Below are 20,865 nucleotides of genomic sequence, written 5' to 3' on the forward strand. Positions count from 1 at the left end.
TTTAAATAAAAATATTACTGGATTTCGTATTGAATGTAGACTATTTTGGAACCACTTTTAGTTTAAAAGAAAAAAAATTAATAAATTTGAATTTGGCACATAGGCCTATATGGCTTACTTTCGGTTTAAGATTTATTTATAAACTTAAAGTTCAAATTTTCCTAAAGAATGCAAATATGCCGTGATGCTTATGAATGCAATGCATGCATTTTAATATTTGAAAATTTGGGATGTTACATAGTCGTGGCTCGTGGGATGCATTTTCCGAAGTAAGCGCGACCACCGCGCCGGTGACGGTGCCCGCAATGCCCCTCCGCGATGTTTTTCCAGTCGTGACTCCAGCACAGAGGCCATAGTTTGAATCCCAGCTGCAAGGTATGCAGGACACTAATCCCTCCGTCCCAGTTCACAGGACTTGCGTTTATTTGACCAATATAATATTAATTGTATAGTATAAAAATTATATCATTAGAAAGTAGAACATTTAAGCTTTCTAACGATATATATTTTTTAATATGTATTTCATATTACGTTGATAAAATTTAGGACATAGAAATACGTGCAAGCCCTGTGAACCGGAACGGAGGTAGTATAAAAAAATAGCAGTGACATTAACGAGTCTCTTGGGTCGATTCCTCACGCAAGGAGGGGCCCATGGGCCATGGAGGAGAGGATGCTCCTCTACCAACCAATTGGAGAAGATGGAGACCGACAACAACGATGATGCCTCTCCCTGGACCTGTCGGACGTGTGTTGTAGATCCAGACCTTGTCCAGCTCGAGCCGCTCCAGTTTCACTCCTCTTCCCTAGAAATCCTGGGCGAACCTGCACAGTCAACCAATCGCTACTTTCTCAGCTGATAGGGCAAAGGTGGCCGATCTTTCGATGAGAGTAAGATAGCGTCGATTTGTTGGTGGAGTTCGTGCTTGACAATCCGACTACACGTGCAAAGCTCGTGCGCCAATGCAATCGCTAGGACAATCTCCGGGAGTTACTGATCTTGCGGATGCACGATCAGCCTGACCGGCGAGGGTCTTAATTCCTACCTGAAATCGAGAACAAGTAAGAACTAATATTGCAATCAGAATATTGCGGATATAGATGAAACCTTTATTGAATAAGGTGGGATTCCGAATAGTCGGTCTTGTTCTGGGCGTTGGCCTTAAAAGAAGTACACGAGAGTTGCAGCAATGGCTAATTTTTAGTCTAATCAAAATTCGAGTCTAAACGTGACGGCTATGGGGGTATTTAAAGGAGGAAAAGGTGGGGTTTCGACCAGCCATACGTATGGTGGCCGAACCAAACCCTAGAAGGCCTTTCCCCCTTCAATACGGACTCTAAAAAGTGGCTGACTTAATTCTCGTGAAAATGACATGAGCCTGGCCCAAAACTAAAGGTGATGCAGCACCATATTATGCTATGGACGAAATTATGAAGTGGAGAACTCTATATTTCGTCCATGTCTTCATCTCTTCTTATGGTGGCTTCAAAGTTCTGAAATCTCCACTTGTGGCGTCATCTTCAATCCTCAAGTGCTTGCTGTCATCTCCTCCATGTGTGATCATGCTCCAATGCTTGTCCTCCTCATCCATGCTAGGTCCATCATTCCTAAGAGTAACAAACATATCTGATTTAGGCAGCATCATATTCTCATGTATATGAGGAATAGTTCCAAGAAACGAAAGTACCTGAAAGTTAAGTTGTTTGGCACGAGCTCGAGTGATTGGTCCTTGTATTTGTGTGGCTGTAGGTATAGCGGTTGTATCAATAGATGGGATGTCCTCATCATGCCCCCTCTTGAATTGAAGTCGTCCTCGACGCAAGCTCATCTTCTTCACCAAAGTAAGGCTTCAAATCCGCAATGTTAAATGTAGGACTTACCGGACCCAATTCTACGAGAAGCTTAAGTTTATATGCATTATCATTTATTTTCTCTAACACCTTAAAAGGACCAGCGGCACAGGGCATTAACTTAGACTTGCGCAATGCAGGAAAACGATCTTTGCGCAAATGCAACCAAACAAGATCACCAACATCAAACACAACATGCTTTCTTCCTCTATCCCCAGCAATTTTATACTTAGCATTCATGCGTTCTATGTTGTCTTTAGTAGTCTCATGCAATTTTAATATCAATTCAGCACGTTGTGTAGCATCCAAATCATTTTGCACCGAAGATGGTAAAGGCAATAAATTAATAGGTGCACGTGGAACAAAACCATACACAATCTCAAAAGGGCACATCTTAGTGGTAGAATGCAGCGAACGATTGTAAGAAAATTCAGTATGAGGCAAACACTATTCCCACAATTTTAAGTTCTTCTTCAAAACAGCCCGCAGCATAGTAGATAATGTTCTATTTACTATTTCAGTTTGTCCATCAGTTTGGGGATGACATGTAGTACTAAACAGCAATTTAGTTTCCAACTTAGCCCATAAACATCTCCAAAAGTGGCTAAGAAATTTAGTATCACGATCAGAAACAATAGTATTTGGCACACCATGTAAACGCACAATTTTGCGAAAGAACAAATCAGCAACATGTGTAGCATCATCAGTTTTGTGACATGGAATAAAGTGTGCCATCTTAGAAAACCTATCCACAACAACAAAGATACTATCCCTCCTCTTCTGTGTACGAGGTAAACCCAAAACGAAATCCATAGAAATATCCTCCCAAGGTACACTAGGAACAGGAAGAGGCATATATAAACCATGTGGATTAAGTCGAGACTTAGCTTTTTGGCATGTAGTGCAGCGTGCCACAAATCTCTCAACATCTCGACGCATACGTGGCCAAAAGAAATGTGCAGCAAGTACATCCTCCGTCTTCTTCACACCAAAGTGACCCATCAATCCTCCTCCATGCGCCTCCTGCAACAACAAAAGATGAACGGAACTATCTGGGATGCATAGCTTGTTAGCACGGAACACAAATCCATCATTGAGAACGAATTTGTTCCATGTTCTACCATCTTTACAATTCAGCAACACATCTTTAAAATCAGCATCATGCAAGTATTGTTCCTTTATGGTTTCTAATCCAAAAATCTTGAAGTCAAGTTGAGATAGCATAGTATAACGGCGCGACAAAGCATCAGCAATAACATTATCTTTACCCTTTTTGTGTTTGATAACATAAGGAAAAGACTCAATAAACTCAACCCACTTTGCATGGCGGCGATTCAACTTAGCTTGACTACGAATATGCTTCAAAGATTCATGATCAGAATGTATAACAAATTCTTTAGGCCATAAATAATGTTGCCAAGTTTCTAATGTCCGAACCAGCTGATACGTCCAATTTGCATCACTATTTTATATCATAATTTGCTGTTATTCATCGATATATTTCATATTGGGACACAATACTTATGTTATTTCATCTGTTTTGCATGTTTCATCATTATTGGAGGATCGAACACCGGAGCCGAGGATTTTGCTGGAAAAAGCACCGTCGAACGCAATATTTCGGAAGATCAACTCGTGGAAGGAAATTATACCAAAAATCCTATTTTTCAAGATGACGAAGGAAGCCGAAGGAGGAGCCGGGAGGAGCCGGGGTGGGCCCACACCCTAGGGCGGCGCGGCCCAGTGCCCCGGCCGCGCCGCCATGTGGTGTGGAGGGCCCACGACCCCTTTCGCCTCCTTTTCTTCGCCAAACCCTTCGTCCCGAAGACCTAAGCCACGGAGGGTACCTCACGAAGAGTTACAGCCGCCTCGCGGGGCGGAGAACACCGAGAGAGAAAAGAGCTCTCCGGCGGGCGGGAATCCGCCGGGGAAATTCCCTCCGGGGGGGGAAATCGACGCCATCGTCACCGCCATCGAGCTGGACATCGTCTCCATCACCATCATCATCATCTCCACCATCATCACCGCCATCTCCTCCGCAGCACCTCGTCACCGCCGTAGCAATTTGGGTTTGATCTTGATTGTTTGATAGGGGAAACTCTCCCGTATCTATTCATACTTGTTGTTGATGCTATTGAGTGAAACCATTGAACCAAGTTCATGTTCAGATTGTTATTCATCATCATATCACCTCTGATCATGTTCCATATGATGTCTCGTGAGTAGTTCGTTTAGTTCTTGAGGACATGGGTGAAGTCTAAATGTTAGTAGTGAACTATGGTTGAGTAATATTCAATGGTGTGATATTTAAGTTGTGGTGTTATTCTTCTAGTGGTGTCATGTGAACGTCGACTACATGACACTTCACCATTTATGGGCCTAGGGGAATGCATCTTGTATTCGTTTGCTAATTGCGGGGTTGCCGGAGTGACGAAACCTAAACCCCCGTTGGTATATCGATGCAGGAGGGATCGCAGGATCTCGCAGTTTAAGGTCTGTGGTTAGATTTATTCTTAATTACTTTCTTGTAGTTGCGGATGCTTGCAAGGGGTATAATCACAAGTATGTATTTAGTCCTAGGAAGGGCGGTACATTAGCATAGGTTCACCCACACAACACTTATCATAACAATGAAGATTATTTAGCCGTATGTAGCGAAAGCACTAGACTAAAATCCCGTGTGTCCTCGAGAACGTTTGGTCATTATAAGTAAACAAACCGGCTTGTCCTTTGTGCTAAAAAGGATTGGGCCACTCGCTGCAATTGTTACTCTCGCACTTTACATACTCGTACTTTATTCAATTGTTACATCAAAACCCCCGAATACTTGTCCGTGAGCATTTACAAGTGAATCCTTCATCAAAACCGCTTGTCAACACCTTCTGCTCCTCGTTGGGATCGACATTCTTACTTATCGAAGATACTACGATACACCCCCTATACTTGTGGGTCATCAAGACTATTTTCTGGCGCCGTTGCCGGGGAGTGAAGCGCTATTGGTAAGTGGAATTGGTAAGGAAAACCTTTGCTGTTGTGCTGATTTTATTTCTGCCTGCTGCTATAAGTCATTATGGAGAGATCTCCTCTTCAATTTCTATTTGGGAAATCTACTATTACTGCAACGGTAGTAGATGAGGCGCCAGGTGAGGAAGTAATACCATATAAAATACCTATGAAAATTATTGAACGTGTTATGGATAACCGCTATGAAGGGGATGGAACTGTCCACCCCGGTGATCATTTACTGTTTTTGCATGAATTATGCGGGTTATTCAAATGTGCAGGTATTGCTATGGATGAAGTGAGGAAGAAATTATTCTCTTTATCGCTGTCCGGTAAGGCGGCGCATTGGTATAAATTACTGGATAATGGGGATTCTCTTGAATGGAATGATATTGTGCCCCGGTTTTATTCTAAGTTCTATCCTCCAAGTGAAATTCATAAGGATCGGAATCGCATATATAATTTTTGGCCTCATGATGGAGAGAGTATTGCCCAAGCTTGGGGGAGATTGAAGTCTTTAATGCTCAAATGCCCCATTCATGAGCTTCCTGGTAATGTTATTATTGATAATTTCTATGCAAGACTTTCTTTTCAAGACAAGACCTTGCTCGGATACTTCTTGTTCTGGATCATTTACACGCAACAAAGAAGAGTTTAAAAGGGACCTTCTTGATCGGATCCAAGAAAATACTCGAAGGTTGGGAGAACGACAAGGATAGAGAATCGTGTATAATTTATGATTATAAATGCATTGAAGCTTTTATGGATACCGATTTATTTCGTAATATGAGTGCTACATATGGTCTTGATTCCCAAGTTGCTGTAAATCTTTATAAAGCTTTTGCCTCTCATTATGAATTGCCTAAGAAGAATTTTGATAAGTATCATGAACCATACAAAGATAAAATTGATTCATCTATTAATAAGTGTGTTGTAATTGAAACTGCCGATCGTGTCATTCCCGAAGCTTATATTGAAAAAACTCCTTTCCCTCGCTAAAATGAAAGAGTACTCTGTTATAAATAGTGTGGTTCATAAAAGTGAAAAGAAACCTAGAGAACCCGAAGAACAAATAAAAATTGAACCTCGTCGTTGCAATAGTTAAAGATCTTGTGACCGAAAATGTTGAGGATGGTCATATTATTTTCTCGTGAAGATGCTTCTAATATTGTTTCACATCCTAATAAACCCAAACAAGCTAGTGTTCCTATGCTATCTCGTTAAAATTGGTGATCATTGCTATTATGGATTATGTGATATTGGTGCAAGTGTTAGTGCTATTCCGTATGAGCTTTACACGGAGATTATGCACGAAATTGATTCTTGTGAACTTGAAGATATTGATGTGGTTATTCAGCTGGCTAATAGAGAAACTATTTCTCCAATTGGTATTGTTCGAGATGTGGAAGTTCTATGTGGTAAGATTAAATATCCCGCTGACTTTTTGGTACTTGGTTCTCCTGCTAGTGAATATTGTCCTATCATTTTTGGTAGACCTTTTCTAAATACTTGTGGAGCTATTATAGATTGCAAGAAAGAGAAAATTTTCACTAAATTTGCTGGTGAATCCTATGAGTTTAACTTCTCTAAATTTACTAAAACTCCTTATAAAGCTGATTTGCCCAAGTAATGATTTTAAAATGGAGCAAGTGTGCATCTATTGTTCTTGTTCCTAATAATCCTTTGCAGCAACATTTGGAGGATAGCGAGAGTGAAATTTTTAGGAAAGAAAGAGAGGAGCTTGAGGAGATTTTTCTTCGCCAACCTATTCTCAAACATGATTTACCGGTGGAAGACTTGGGTACAACACCGCCACCAAAGGAAGATCCTGTTTTTGATTTAAAGCCTTTACCTGATAATCTTAAATATGCTCATATTGATGATGAGAAGATATATCCTGTTATTATTAGTTCTAAGCTTACAGAGTTTGAAGAAGAAAGGTTATTGCAAATATTGAGGAAACACCGAGGAGCTATTGGCTACACTCTTGATGATTTGAAGGGGATTTCTCCATCTATTTGCCAACATGCTATTAATATGGAAGATGATGCAAAGCCTGTTGTTGAACCTCAGCGTCGTCTAATTCCGAAGATGAAGGAAGTGGTAAGGAATGAGGTATTACGACTTCTTGAAGCCGGTATTATATATCCTATTGCCGATAGTAGATGGGTTAGTCCCGTACATTGCGTTCCCAAGAAAGGAGGTATGATCGTTGTGCCTAATGATAATGATGAGCTCATTCCTCAAAGAGTGGTTGTAGGGTATAGAATGTGCATTGATTTTCGAAAAGTTAATAAATTTACTAAGAAAGATCATTACCCTTTACCATTTATTGATCAAATGCTAGAAAGATTGTCTAAAAATACTCATTTTTGTTTTCTCGATGGTTATTCTGGATTTTCACAAATTGCTGTTAAAGCTAAAGATCAAGAGAAAACCACTTTTACTTGTCCCTATGGAACTTATGCTTATAGGCGTATGCCTTTTGGTTTATGTAATGCTCCTGCTACTTTTCAAAGATGCATGTCCGCTATTTTTCATGGTTTTTGTGAAAGTATTGTAGAGGTATTCATGGATGATTTTTCCGTTTATGGGAATTCTTTTGATAGTTGCTTGCGAAACCTTGATAAAGTTTTGCAGAGATGTGAAGAAACTAACCTTGTTCTTAATTGGGAGAAATGCCACTTTATGGTTAATGAAGGAATTGTATTGGGACATAAAATTTCCGAGAGAGGTATTGAAGTTGATAGAGCTAAAGTTGAAGCAATTGAGAAGATGCCCTATCCGAGGGATGTTAAAGGTATTCGTAGTGTTCTTGGTCATGTTGGGTTTTATAGGAGGTTTATTAAAGATTTCTCCAAGATTTCAAAGCCTCTTACTAATCTTCTTCAAAAAGATGTACCATTTGTTTTTGATGATGATTGTAAGGAAGCCTTTGAAACTCTTAAGAAAGCCTTAACAACTGCTCCTATAGTTGAACCTCCCGATTGGAATTTACCATTTGAAATTATGTGTGATGCTAGTGATTTTATCTGTAGGCGCTGTTCTTGGACAACGAATAGATAAAAAACTGAATGTTATTCATTATGCTAGTAAAACTCTTGATGCTCGCTCAAAGAAATTATGCTACAACCGAAAAGGAATTATTAGTCGTAGTCTTTGCTTGTGATAAATTTAGATCTTATATTGTTGATTCAAAAGTTACTATTCATACCGATCATGCTCGCAATTAGATACCTAATGACAAAGAAAGATGCTAAGCCGAGGCTTATTAGATGGGTACTTCTTTTGCAAGAATTTGATTTACATATTGTAGATAGGAAAGGTGCTCGATAATCCCGTTGCCGATAATTTGTCTAGATTGGAAAATATTGCTTATGATCCTCGTTCTCGTTAATGATAGTTTTCCAAATGAACAATTGGCTATGATAAAGGTGAGCTCGCGAGACAGATCCTTGGTATGCTCGATTATGCTAACTTTATTGTTTCCAAGTACTTGCCTCCAACCTTTTCAGCTCAGCAAAGGAGGAAATTCTTTTATGATTTGAGGCATTATTTCGGGATGACCCACACTTATATAAAGAAGGAGTGGATGGTATTATGCGAAGATGTGTCCCCGAATATGAACAACAAGAGATATTGAGTAAATGTCATGGCAGTGCTTATGGAGGACATCACGCCGGAGAAAGAACCGCGCAAAAAGTTCTACAATCAGGTTTTTATTGGCCAACTCTCTTCAAGGATGCGAGAAAGTTTATTTTATCTTGTGATGAATGCCAAAGGGTTGGTAATATCTCCAGTACGCAATGAAATGCCTATGAATTATACTCTTGTTATTGAACCGTTTGATTGTTGGGGATTTGACTTCATGGGACCTTTTCCCTCTTCAAAAGGTAACACTCATATACTTGTTGCTCGTTGATTATGTTACTAAATGGGTGGAAGCCATACCTACAAAAAGTGTCGATGGTGAGACCTCTTTAAAAATGCTTTTAGATATTATTTTTCCTAGATTTGGAGTGCCTAGATATATTATGACCGATGGAGGTTCTCATTTTATTCATGGAGGTTTTAGAAAAACTCTTGCTAAGTATGGTATTAATCATAGAATTGCTTCCGCTTATCATCCTCAAACTAGTGGTCAAGTAGAATTATCAAATAGAGAGATTAAATCTATCTTGCGGAAAACCGTTAATAAATCTAGAAAGAATTGGGCTAGTAAATTGAAGGATGCACTATGGGCTTATAGAACTCGCTTATAAAAACCCCATGGGAATGTCACCTTACAAAATGGTTTACGGAAAAGCTTGTCATTTACCTTTAGAGCTAGAACACAAAGCTTATAGGGTCTGTTAGAGAATTAAATAAAGATCCTAAACTTGCCAGGTGATAAGAGGTTGCTACAATTAAGTTCTCTAGATGAATGGAGAAGCGAAGCTTATGAAAATGCTAAACTCTTTAAAGAAAAAGTTAAAAAATGGCATGATAGGAGGATCATCAAAAGAGAGTTTAATATTGGGGATAAAGTCCTATTGTATCGGTCTCGTCTCGGATTCTTTGCGGGGAAATTACTCACGAAATGGGAAGGACCATATGTTGTCGAGGAGGTGTATCGCTCGGGAGCAATCAAGATTAGCTCTCTCCAAGGCAATGCTACGCAAGTGGTGAATGGACAAAGACTCAAGCATTATATCTCGGGTGATTCTTATAATGTTGATGTTGATATTATTCAAGTGGAAACACCGGAAGCTTTCATCAAAGGACAAATTGACAATCCGCCGTAACTCGACTTTGAATAGGTAACAAGATCGGTAATGAAAAGTACGCAATTTACTTTCCGAACAATATTTTCGCTGTTTTTGGAAAATATGAGAAATTACGAGTTCGAAACGGAGTGGAAAGGACGCACGAGGGCGTGGCACCATAGGCCGGCGCGGCCTAGCCGGGCCCGCGCCGACCTAGGGTTTGGCCGCCCCGTCGCCCCTTTCCGACTCGGTTCGATCCGGTACTTTCCTTTTGTCGAGAAAATTTTTGCTATATAATCCCCCGGACCCCCGGAGGTCCGTACATCGTGTTTTCGACGTGTTTTGTTTCGAGTCTGTTTCGCCAGGATCTCGTTTTTAGTCTAGAAGCACCATGGTCTCCAAGAACAAGGGCAAGGAGTTTCCAGATGAAGAAGATCGAGATCTTGGGTGGAAAGAGGAAGACAAGGACGTCAAGGAAGAGGATGAAGAAGAGGTGGAGGAAGATTCGCGTGCACACCCGCGTGCTACCATTGCAAGCATCAAGGTGGTGGACAACACTTTTAGTGCAAACAAGAGCGCAAGAATTCGCACTGGAGGGGCGGTACCACGTCATTATCTAGCTCCGAAAACATCTCCATCAGGCATTCATCGCCCCTTCCACAATCTAATTTTCAATAATCAAATTGAAGGGACTCCCAAGGCAGCATTGCCTAGCCAAGTGGGATATAGATCGCTCTAACACCGCAGGAGAAAAGGAGCCCGAGGCTGAAGAGTGGGGAAATAACTCCAAGAGCCGGGACTCGCCATTAGACGGACTCTCTAACCGCGTCGAGCACAATTCGGAGATGATTCGCAATCTCATATACAGGATTGACGAGCTTCGTGAGCTTATTGAGAAGCTTGTCAGGAATTCATCACCACCATCGCCGAAGGAGTAATTCATCATCGGTATTGGCATCCCCTTGGTTTGTTCCAAGCATGGGGGAGTGCCGCGGTATCACATTATCACTACCTTTTACTTTTATTGTCAAGTAGTATCATATCATGAATAGGGAAGTTATCGTATAGGATGGGTTGCGTTTGGAAGTATCTCTCCTTTAGTTGTCTATGTATCCCTTGGTGTGAGTTATCGATATGGAATATTAATGAGAAGTCTTATCATTTACATATTGCACATCTTATTTTAGTTTGCACTCTCTATGATTCATCTTGTTGTTAGTATTGGTATCACTTTGGGAGCATTGAATAAATCTATTTGGTTTTGGCAAACTTAGCATTGGTCAATAGCAACAACACTTTGAGGTTTAAATAGAAAAGAGAAATACATGTAGATGTTTCATTGTCTTTTTTGTTAGCTTATAATTCATTTGAAGTTAAAATTGTTTGTGCTTACAAGGAAGATACATGATTGTTTCTATCATATGTATATTTGTTTGTTTCCCTCGACTCTTATGCTTGCTAATTAACCTTGCTAGCCAAAGACCCGTACCGAGAGGGAATACTTCTCGTGCATCCAAACCTTCAACCAAACCTATGTTATTTGTGTCCACCATACCTACCTATTACATGGTATTTTCTCGCCATTCCAAGTAAATACTTCATGTGCTACCTTTAAACAATTCAAAACTTAGTATCTTTTATTTGTGTCAATGTTTCATAGCTCATGAGGAAGTATGTGGTGTTTTATCTTTCAATCTTGTTGGGCAATTTCCACCAATGGACTAGTGGCTTCATCCGCTTATCCAATAATTTTGCAAAAAGAGCTGGCAATGGGATTCCCAGTCCCAAATTAATTAAACTAAATAGACACTCCTCCATGGTATGTGATTGATGGACTGGCACCCGAAGGTTTCGGTTAGCCATGGCTTGTGTAAGCAAAGGTTGGGGGAGTGTCATCATCATCATAAAGCTAAAATAAAAAGGCACTCCTTCATGGTATGAGATTGTTGGCGAGCACCCGAGGATTCGGTTAGCCATGGTTTGTGAAAGAAAGGTTGGAAGGAGTGCCACACAAAAGTAAAATATTATGGGAGCCGCTCTTAGGAGGTTGTCTGGCAAGGGGGTTAGAGTACCCGCTACCAGTCGTTGACAACAACAAACACCTCTCAAAACTTTACTTTTATTCTCTTTATATGATTTCAAAACTGAAAAAGCTCTAGCACATGATTTAATCCCCGCTTCCCTCTGCGAAGGGCCTGTCTTTTACTTTATGTTGAGTCAGTAAACCTATTTCTCTCCATCTCAAGCAAGCATTTGAGTAGTTGTGATCAAACCATTATATTGTGATTTGCTACATCATGTCTTTTATTCTTCCTTGTTTAGTACAAGTTTTATCTGAATGAATATAGCTTTGCAAGTTATCAATGATTATGAAGAGACCATTATGATTGAGTATGCAAGTTGTGCATTATAAACTTTAATGTGAGAGCGCTGCTCAATAGATAAATATAATCTATTAAATGTTCTCTGACCAAGAACAAAGTTTGCCATCACCAATTATGATTCCTTATGCACCTTTATTTGTGATTACCTTATACTTGTTTCAAGTTGAGTTATATGAGGAAGTTGTTTACTATAATGTCTTGTGTGAATGAATATGATGCTTCTTGTCCGTATTTTATTTATCGACTCTTCACCACATAAACATGTGGACCTGTTTACAGAGTTCAGTTTCGCTTGGGGACAAGCGAAGTCTAAGCTTGGGGGGAGTTGATACGTCCAATTTGCATCACTATTTTATATCATAATTTGCTGTTATTCATCGATATATTTCATATTGGGACACAATACTTATGTTATTTCATCTGTTTTGCATGTTTCATCATTATTGGAGGATCGAACACCGGAGCCGGGATTTTGCTTGGAAAAAGCACCGTCGAACGCAATATTTCGGAAGATCAACTCGTGGAAGGAAATTATACCAAAAATCCTATTTTTCAAGATGACGAAGGAAGCCGAAGGAGGAGCCGGGAGGAGCCGGGGTGGGCCCACACCCTAGGGCGGCGCGGCCCGTGCCCCGGCCGCGCCGCCATGTGGTGTGGAGGGCCCACGACCCCTTTCGCCTCCTTTTCTTCGCCAAACCCTTCGTCCCGAAGACCTAAGCCACGAGAGGGTACCTCACGAAGAGTTACAGCCCGCCTCGCGGGGCGGAGAACACCGGAGAGAAAAGAGCTCTCCGGCGGGCGGTGAATCCGCCGGGGAAATTCCCTCCGGGAGGGGGAAATCGACGCCATCGTCACCGCCATCGAGCTGGACATCGTCTCCATCACCATCATCATCATCTCCACCATCATCACCGCCATCTCCTCCGCAGCACCTCGTCACCGCCGTAGCAATTTGGGTTTGATCTTGATTGTTTGATAGGGGAAACTCTCCCGGTATCTATTCATACTTGTTGTTGATGCTATTGAGTGAAACCATTGAACCAAGTTCATGTTCAGATTGTTATTCATCATCATATCACCTCTGATCATGTTCCATATGATGTCTCGTGAGTAGTTCGTTTAGTTCTTGAGGACATGGGTGAAGTCTAAATGTTAGTAGTGAACTATGGTTGAGTAATATTCAATGGTGTGATATTTAAGTTGTGGTGTTATTCTTCTAGTGGTGTCATGTGAACGTCGACTACATGACACTTCACCATTTATGGGCCTAGGGGAATGCATCTTGTATTCGTTTGCTAATTGCGGGGTTGCCGGAGTGACGAAACCTAAACCCCCGTTGGTATATCGATGCAGGAGGGATCGCAGGATCTCGTAGTTTAAGGTCTGTGGTTAGATTTATTCTTAATTACTTTCTTGTAGTTGCGGATGCTTGCAAGGGGTATAATCACAAGTATGTATTTAGTCCTAGGAAGGGCGGTACATTAGCATAGGTTCACCCACACAACACTTATCATAACAATGAAGATTATTTAGCCGTATGTAGCGAAAGCACTAGACTAAAATCCCGTGTGTCCTCGAGAACGTTTGGTCATTATAAGTAAACAAACCGGCTTGTCCTTTGTGCTAAAAAGGATTGGGCCACTCGCTGCAATTGTTACTCTCGCACTTTACATACTCGTACTTTATTCAATTGTTACATCAAAACCCCCGAATACTTGTCTGTGAGCATTTACAGTGAATCCTTCATCGAAACTGCTTGTCAACACCTTCTGCTCCTCGTTGGGATCGACATTCTTACTTATCGAAGATACTACGATACACCCCCTATACTTGTGGGTCATCACCAGCGCATATAATTCTTTATCATAAGTAGAATAGTTCACACTAGGCCCACTCAATTTCTCACTAAAATATGCAACATGTTTGCCCTCTTGTAATAACACACCTCCCAAACCAATTCCACTAGCATCACATTCAAGCTCAAAAGTCTTATTGAAATCAGGAAGTTGGAGTAATGGAGCATGTGTTAACTTATCTTTCAGTATCATGAAGACGTCTTGTTGTGCATCGCCCCACACAAAGGGCACATCCTTATTTGTAAGCTCATTCAGCGGCGCAGCAATGGATCCAAAATCTTTCACAAAGCGCCTATAGAAACCAGCGAGGCCAAGAAAACTCCTCACTTGTGTGACCGTTTTTGGCTGCGGCCAACTCTCAATTGGCTCAATCTTGGCTGGATCAACTTCAATTCCCTGCGCAGTAACAACATAGCCAAGAAACGCAACTCGATTGGTGCAAAAGGTGCACTTCTCAAGATTACCATACAAACGTGCATCACGTAAAGCATTGAAAACAGCACGTAAATGATCCAAATGTTCCTCCAAAGATTTGCTATAAATCAGAATATCATCAAAGTATACCACCACAAAATGTCCAATAAAAGCACGTAAAACTTTGTTCATCAGTCTCATGAAAGTACTAGGTGCATTAGTTAAACCAAAAGGCATTACTAACCACTCATATAAACCGAACTTAGTTTTAAACGCTGTTTTCCATTCATCTCCTAATTGCATACGAATCTGGTGGTAACCACTACGCAAATCAACTTTAGAGAACATAATAGAACCACTCAATTCATCAAGCATATCATCTAAACGAGGTATAGGATGACGGTAACGAATGGTAATATTATTAATAGCTCTACAATCAGTACACATGCGTGAAGAACCATCCTTCTTAGGTACCAAGATAATAGGGACATCACATGGACTAAGAGACTCACGAATGTAACCTTTATCTTGGAGAACCTGAATTTGTCGATGAATCTCTTTGGTCTCTTCAGGATTGGTATGATATGGTGCACGGTTGGGCAGCGAAGCATCTGGAATCAAGTTAATCTGGTGTTCTATCCCACGGATAGGTGGTAGTCCAGGTGGTACATCTTGTGGGAACACATCAATGAATTCCTGCAAAAGGTTAGCAACCGCAGGTGGCAAAGAAGGAGGCATATCCTCAAATGAAAACAGAACTTCTTTGCAAATAATAGCATAGCATTGAGTAGTGTTCACATCAAGTTCAGCAATATCAGATTTGCTAGCAAGCAAACAAGGATTTTTCAAACGAATTTCAGTAGCATGGTTCGAATCAGATTTAGTATTAGCCTTATGTGGAACAAAATCTGCGGCAACAATCTGATTCTCACTCTTATGTTTCTCCTCGTTTTTTACTCTACTAGCTCTAGCAAGATCATCTTTTAGTATTTGTTCAGGAGTTATAGGTTTGAGACCAATTTTCTTTCCATCATGCATAAGAGAATACTGATTAGTTTTACCATTATGAACAGATTCTCTATCAAATTGCCAAGGTCTACCAAGTAACAAAGAACAAGCTTGCATAGGTACAACATCACAATCCACAAAATCAGAATATGTACCAATAGTAAAATGCACACGTGTAGTTCTTGTTACCTTGAGCTTCCGAGAGCTCTCAAACCATTAAATGTAGTATGGATGAGTGCGCTTGTCTTGTAGGGAGAGAAAGCTTCTCCACCATGTCAACGCTAGCCGATTATTGCAGCTCCCTCCATCAATGATGATCCTTATAGCTCGCTCTTTGACAACGCCTCTTGTTTGGAACAGATTGTGGCGTTGATCATGCTCAGTTTTGCTCAATTGCACGCTCAACACACGTTGTGCAACTAAGCTCCGGTACTGATCAGCGAGTGTCGGCTTCCATTACCTCCATCTCTCTCTCGGAATCGGAATTGGCACCATCACGTGCGGCAATAAGGGCCAATGTATCATCATCAAAGTCACTTGCGGAATCATATTCGCCATCTTCACGCACCAACATCACACGCTTGGTTCTCGCATTCTCTCTCTATGTGTCCAAATCCCAAGCATTTGCGACATTGTATGTCGCGCGTCTTCCTCGTGGAGGCCATCGAAGATGAACTCCGACGAGGACCAGCAGATGGTGGTGGAGTAGCAGCCGGTGGTGCTCGTGATGCAGGCGCGGTGTACTTGGAGGTAGAAGGTGCTGGTGTAGCCCCACGAGATTGTGGCACTGATTGTCGCGGAGTCCATGACGATGTACGACCTGCAGAAATATTAGCTTTTCTCCATGGTGGTTGACGATCCTGCACTTCACGTTCAGCTTTGCAAGCAAGATGAAACAAGCGAGTAATAGTGTTGTACTCCTTATAATCTAGAATATGCTGAATCTCTTTATTCAAACCACCAAAGAAACGTGCAAGCGTAGCCTCATTATCCTCTACAAGACCACAGCGAATCATGCCAATTTGTAATTCTTGATAATAGTCTTCTACAGAATTTTTTCCTTGTTCTAAGCGAGACAATTTTTTAAGAAAATCACGTTGATAATGTGGAGGAACAAAACGAGTACGCATAGAAAGTTTTAAACCAACCCAAGTAGTAGGAATATTAGCATGGTGTACTCTACAATGCTCAGACCACCAAATAGATGCAAAATCTGTGAACTCACAAGTAGCAACACTAACACGCAAATGATCAGGATAGCGTAAACATGCAAAACGTTGCTCTACTTCCAATTCCCATGTAAGATATGCATCAGGATTATATCTACCCTCAAATGACGGAATATTCAATTTTAGTTTAGCAACATGATCATCATCACGTACCGGCCGTGGAGGTGGTCGAGCGTGGCGGTTCGAGCTGCCGTGGACGACCGGAGTGCGGGTTGTTGGACCTACTCGTCATCCAGCGCGTTCTCATCTACTTGCTCATCCTCGTTCCCTCCATAATCCTCGTATCCTTCATCAGAAGGCGCATCATGTGCGGCTGCTGCAGCAGGAGCGGTACCCGCAGGCACATCCGCAAGGGGAACGCGGCGTGCACAACGTCGCACGGGCGGCGGTAACCGAGTCAACAGCTCCTGGAACTTGGTGTCGAGCTTGGAGTTGAAAGCTGCCTCGAGGCCATCGATCTTGTGTGGGGCCCCGGACTAGCTGTCCGAAACGCCCGTTATGCATACACATTCACGATCCCATGATCAGTGTGTCGTGAAAGCATAACCGAACTGGTATCAAATACATCATCCATTACATTACCGAATAAAAAGATTACAACAGGTCACATGACCAATACTTACATAAGAGCCGCAATGGCAGGAGATCAACGATCACACAGCGGAAATACTTCAGACGAAAGCGTTCGCATGGCCCAAATCATGCCATAACCCTACAGGCAACTGACTGGGAAGACGTTCCTAGCTCGCATAGACGCCGTCAACTCCTTCTTCATCTGTCGAACTCCACCAAGTCTGGCCAAGTAAATAGCCAGGGACAAAGACATGAGTACATTATGAATTGTACTCGCAAACCACCTTAGAGAGAAGTAAAGGATATGCAATTTGGCAGTAGCAAGGAACAGGCACTAAACTAGGGCGACAAGGAGCGAGAGGTGGTTCCTCTCGGGAATATGACATCTCAATATCTTTGTTGAAAACCTTTTTGTAAACCATTTTGTTTGCAGACTAATAGGTAAGGGTGACCCAATTTCCTTTCCGGCCATCTCAAATGGCCGTCAAATCCTTTCCAAATTTCCACCGTACCTCTCAGGTACATTTTCCACCAGTCCCACTGGCATCACTTTCCCAAAACAATAGTTGAGAAAACGCTTTTGTAAAACAAAACTCTTCAGGCTAAGCAACAGCCTTTCCGACCGTCCATAACCGTGGACACGGCTATTCGAATAGTTTTCACTCTGCAGAGGTTGTACACTTTCCCCACAAGATCCGGATACTCATCGTGTGGGCATCATCCCTGCATAATAAGCTATGCCACGACAAATACTCGATCATAGTTTTTCGCCTGCTCGCCTTAGCCTAAGACATGCCGAATGAGTTGTACCTCCCAACACCAGAGTCCGGGATGCCGTTTACCCAGGAGTTGCAAAGTCCCCGACACCCGACCCTCCGGAATGCCATCCAACCACTTAGGCATCTTTCAATGGGAGCTCATAAGTTGTACCCCGCGTACCTAAACGAGCAAATGGGTTGCATCCCTTCTCATGGGAAGAACCCCGGTCGAAGCATCCATGGTCGGACTGCCACTAAACTTGCAGGACCCAAACTAAGGCAAGACAAACTACTACACTACGCCCCGTGCCCACTTTGGGGTAATGTGGTTGCACTGTTTTTCAGTCCGGGTGAGTACTTAGGCGCTAAAGTTTTCGAAAATATTTTCTTTTCTCCACTTGCCTCCAGCAAACCCCCCTTTCATAAACATTTTTCATTTGATAAACTCACACTTGGGCGGGGCTACCCCATTCCAAGGTTTTCGAAAAACTTCTTTTCAGGAAAACATTTTCGTAACCATTTTTCCAGGGCTCCCAACCTATAGTCCAAATTCTTCTTCGAAAAATGGCGACAAGGATGACAAGGTGGTAAGCACCATATCACTAGTAGAGAGGTGTTCAGTAGGTACCAACGAGGGCAGCACCCTAAGGGTGTATTAATAAAACTCCGGGTGGCACTAACCACCGACAAAATAAATAGAAGACATGCACTTTTATAAAACTTGTAATAATGCAAGAATAAGATATATAGGATCAGAGGTGCATCAAGAGGTGGCTTGCCTTTGTTGGCTATATATCCCTGGACTTCATCTTCATGAATCATCAACTCTTTCTTCCTCTTCGAAATCCTCACCAAGATCCTCTCCTTCTCCGATAGCGTTCGCATTCTAACGTCGCAAAAGAAAAGGGAGAACAATCAACACATGTCCATAGCATCAACCACTCATACAAAAACATTATCAAACCACTCAATCAGAGGAACTAAACACACAAAATAAATAGCACCTAGGGCTAGATGGTCATTTTATTTATAAAGGGGCTAATACTATTGTCATCGGAAAAGACCTTAACCAACATCTATTTGCTAAAAAGGGTTCTGCCTCTCATCAAAACCTAAACTACACAATCAAAGGTGGCTAATGAACTTTGGAAACCCCCAGTTGGGGTCTGGTGCCAAGGTTCATTAAAAAGCATTTAAAACAAAAACAACTAAATTTCCCTATGGGTAAAATAAGCACTAGCATCAAATTAACAAACCACTCCAGAATAATGCACAAAATATTTTGGTAAAATCATAGAGAGTAAAGCTTGGTTTTATAAAGCTACGAGGAATTGGATTCACTAAATTTGGGTTTTCTAAACAAAAGTTATGATTTTTATAAAACCAGAAATGACTTATGAACCATTTAAATGGTATAAATTTTTCAGTGAGTCATAAAAATGTATGCCGCATACCTACAGAAAGCTAATGACAAGTATAACACACATGCACAAGAATCATATGCAAATTAAATCGTAAATAACCTAAACAATTAAATTAAGACAGAAACCAGAGCACTCCAATACCTAGACCAGCACTAACCAGAGAATCTCCAACAAAAACCAAGCACACCTATGGAAAGCTAGGAACAATTTTGAACTAACCCCACTGGATTTGTATTTTTCTGATTTGTAAACAAATTTACAAAAATAAAATACTAAAAAGGTGCCCTGTTTCAGATATAAATCCACCAGGCCTAATATATAACCCTAAAAATCATTTCCTCTTGTAAAGAAGTACCCTATCACTATATCTACTGGTAGAATTTGGATTTGCTTCCAGAACATGTGTAGTTTTTGAATTAAAAATCAGAGAAGAGCTCTCTGGTCAGCTTTTAATTTAATTAGCAAACAAAAACTAGGAGGCCTTTGCAAATGGGACCAGTGCCAAAAGATAGGTATTAACATGCACAGCACTACCAATTTGACCTCATTCAAAAAGAGCCAGTACAAACATCACACGAATTAAAATGCCTAATCTGCAACTTTTTAGGGTTTAATTTGTTGGCACACTTCTGTAATACTAAACCTGGTGCATGCAACTCCTAGTGGTAGAGAAAACATTAGGGAGCATCCAGGATTTTGATTCACAAAATTTTGGCACTTGAGGAATTTTTGGTGAATTAAAAGCTACAGCATTCAAGTCGGACAGGAAATGTAAGGAAAATACCAGGAAAAAGAAAAGGGCCGAAATCAACGGGGTCCGGCCAGCGCAGTGCTGGGCCGGCCCAGATGCCACGGCGAACGCGCGGGAGGCCGCGGCGGTTTGAAAAGGTCCTGGCGGGCCCCGCCGCCACGCAGGCATACATGGGCTGCCGCATGCGGTCGCAGGATCCGCATCCGACGGTCGGGGTCGCGCCCTTCAGCGACGACGCAAGAACGGCGGCGCTGCCGCGTTCCTGGCGACGGAGGGAGGTCGAGGAGGGAAGGGGGCTCACCGCGGGTGGCCTGGCTCGACGGAGGGGCGACGGCGGGTGGTGCGTCTTTTGCGTGGAGGCCTTCCTCGCTCGTCGTAGTCGTGCAGCGCCGGTCGTGGAAGCCGCCGCGGACAACGGCGAGCGCGGCGTCGGTGCGGAAGGAACTCCAACGACAACGGCGGCGTGCAGTCGGGCGGTGGTGCGTGGAGGACGGGCTCGGCCGTGGGTCGACTAGGACTGGAAGATGAGCTCCTGGACGACGATAGGGTCGAGGGCGGACTTCGCATCGCGACGGTGCCGGGACAGGTACGTACCGCCAGCGACGGCTCGACGACGACGATCCTAGTGAACTCCTGGCAGAAAAAGAGGCGAAGGTGAGGTGCCCAGCGAGTTAGAGAACAACATGAAGAAGAAATAGAGTGGAGAGGAAGGGCGGAGAGGTGCTGGCAGTGACGTGCTCGCGACATGCACACGGCGGCCGGTTCGACTCGGTTTCTTCTCCGGCGAGGAAGAGACGAGGCGGAGTGCTGTCGCCGCTTCCTCTGAGATGCGAAGGGGAGTGGTGTGGGAGGGTTTTGGAGGGGTTCGG

This window comes from Lolium rigidum, chromosome 2 (genome assembly GCF_022539505.1).
Source record: "Lolium rigidum isolate FL_2022 chromosome 2, APGP_CSIRO_Lrig_0.1, whole genome shotgun sequence".
Classification (NCBI taxonomy): Eukaryota; Viridiplantae; Streptophyta; class Magnoliopsida; order Poales; family Poaceae; genus Lolium; species Lolium rigidum.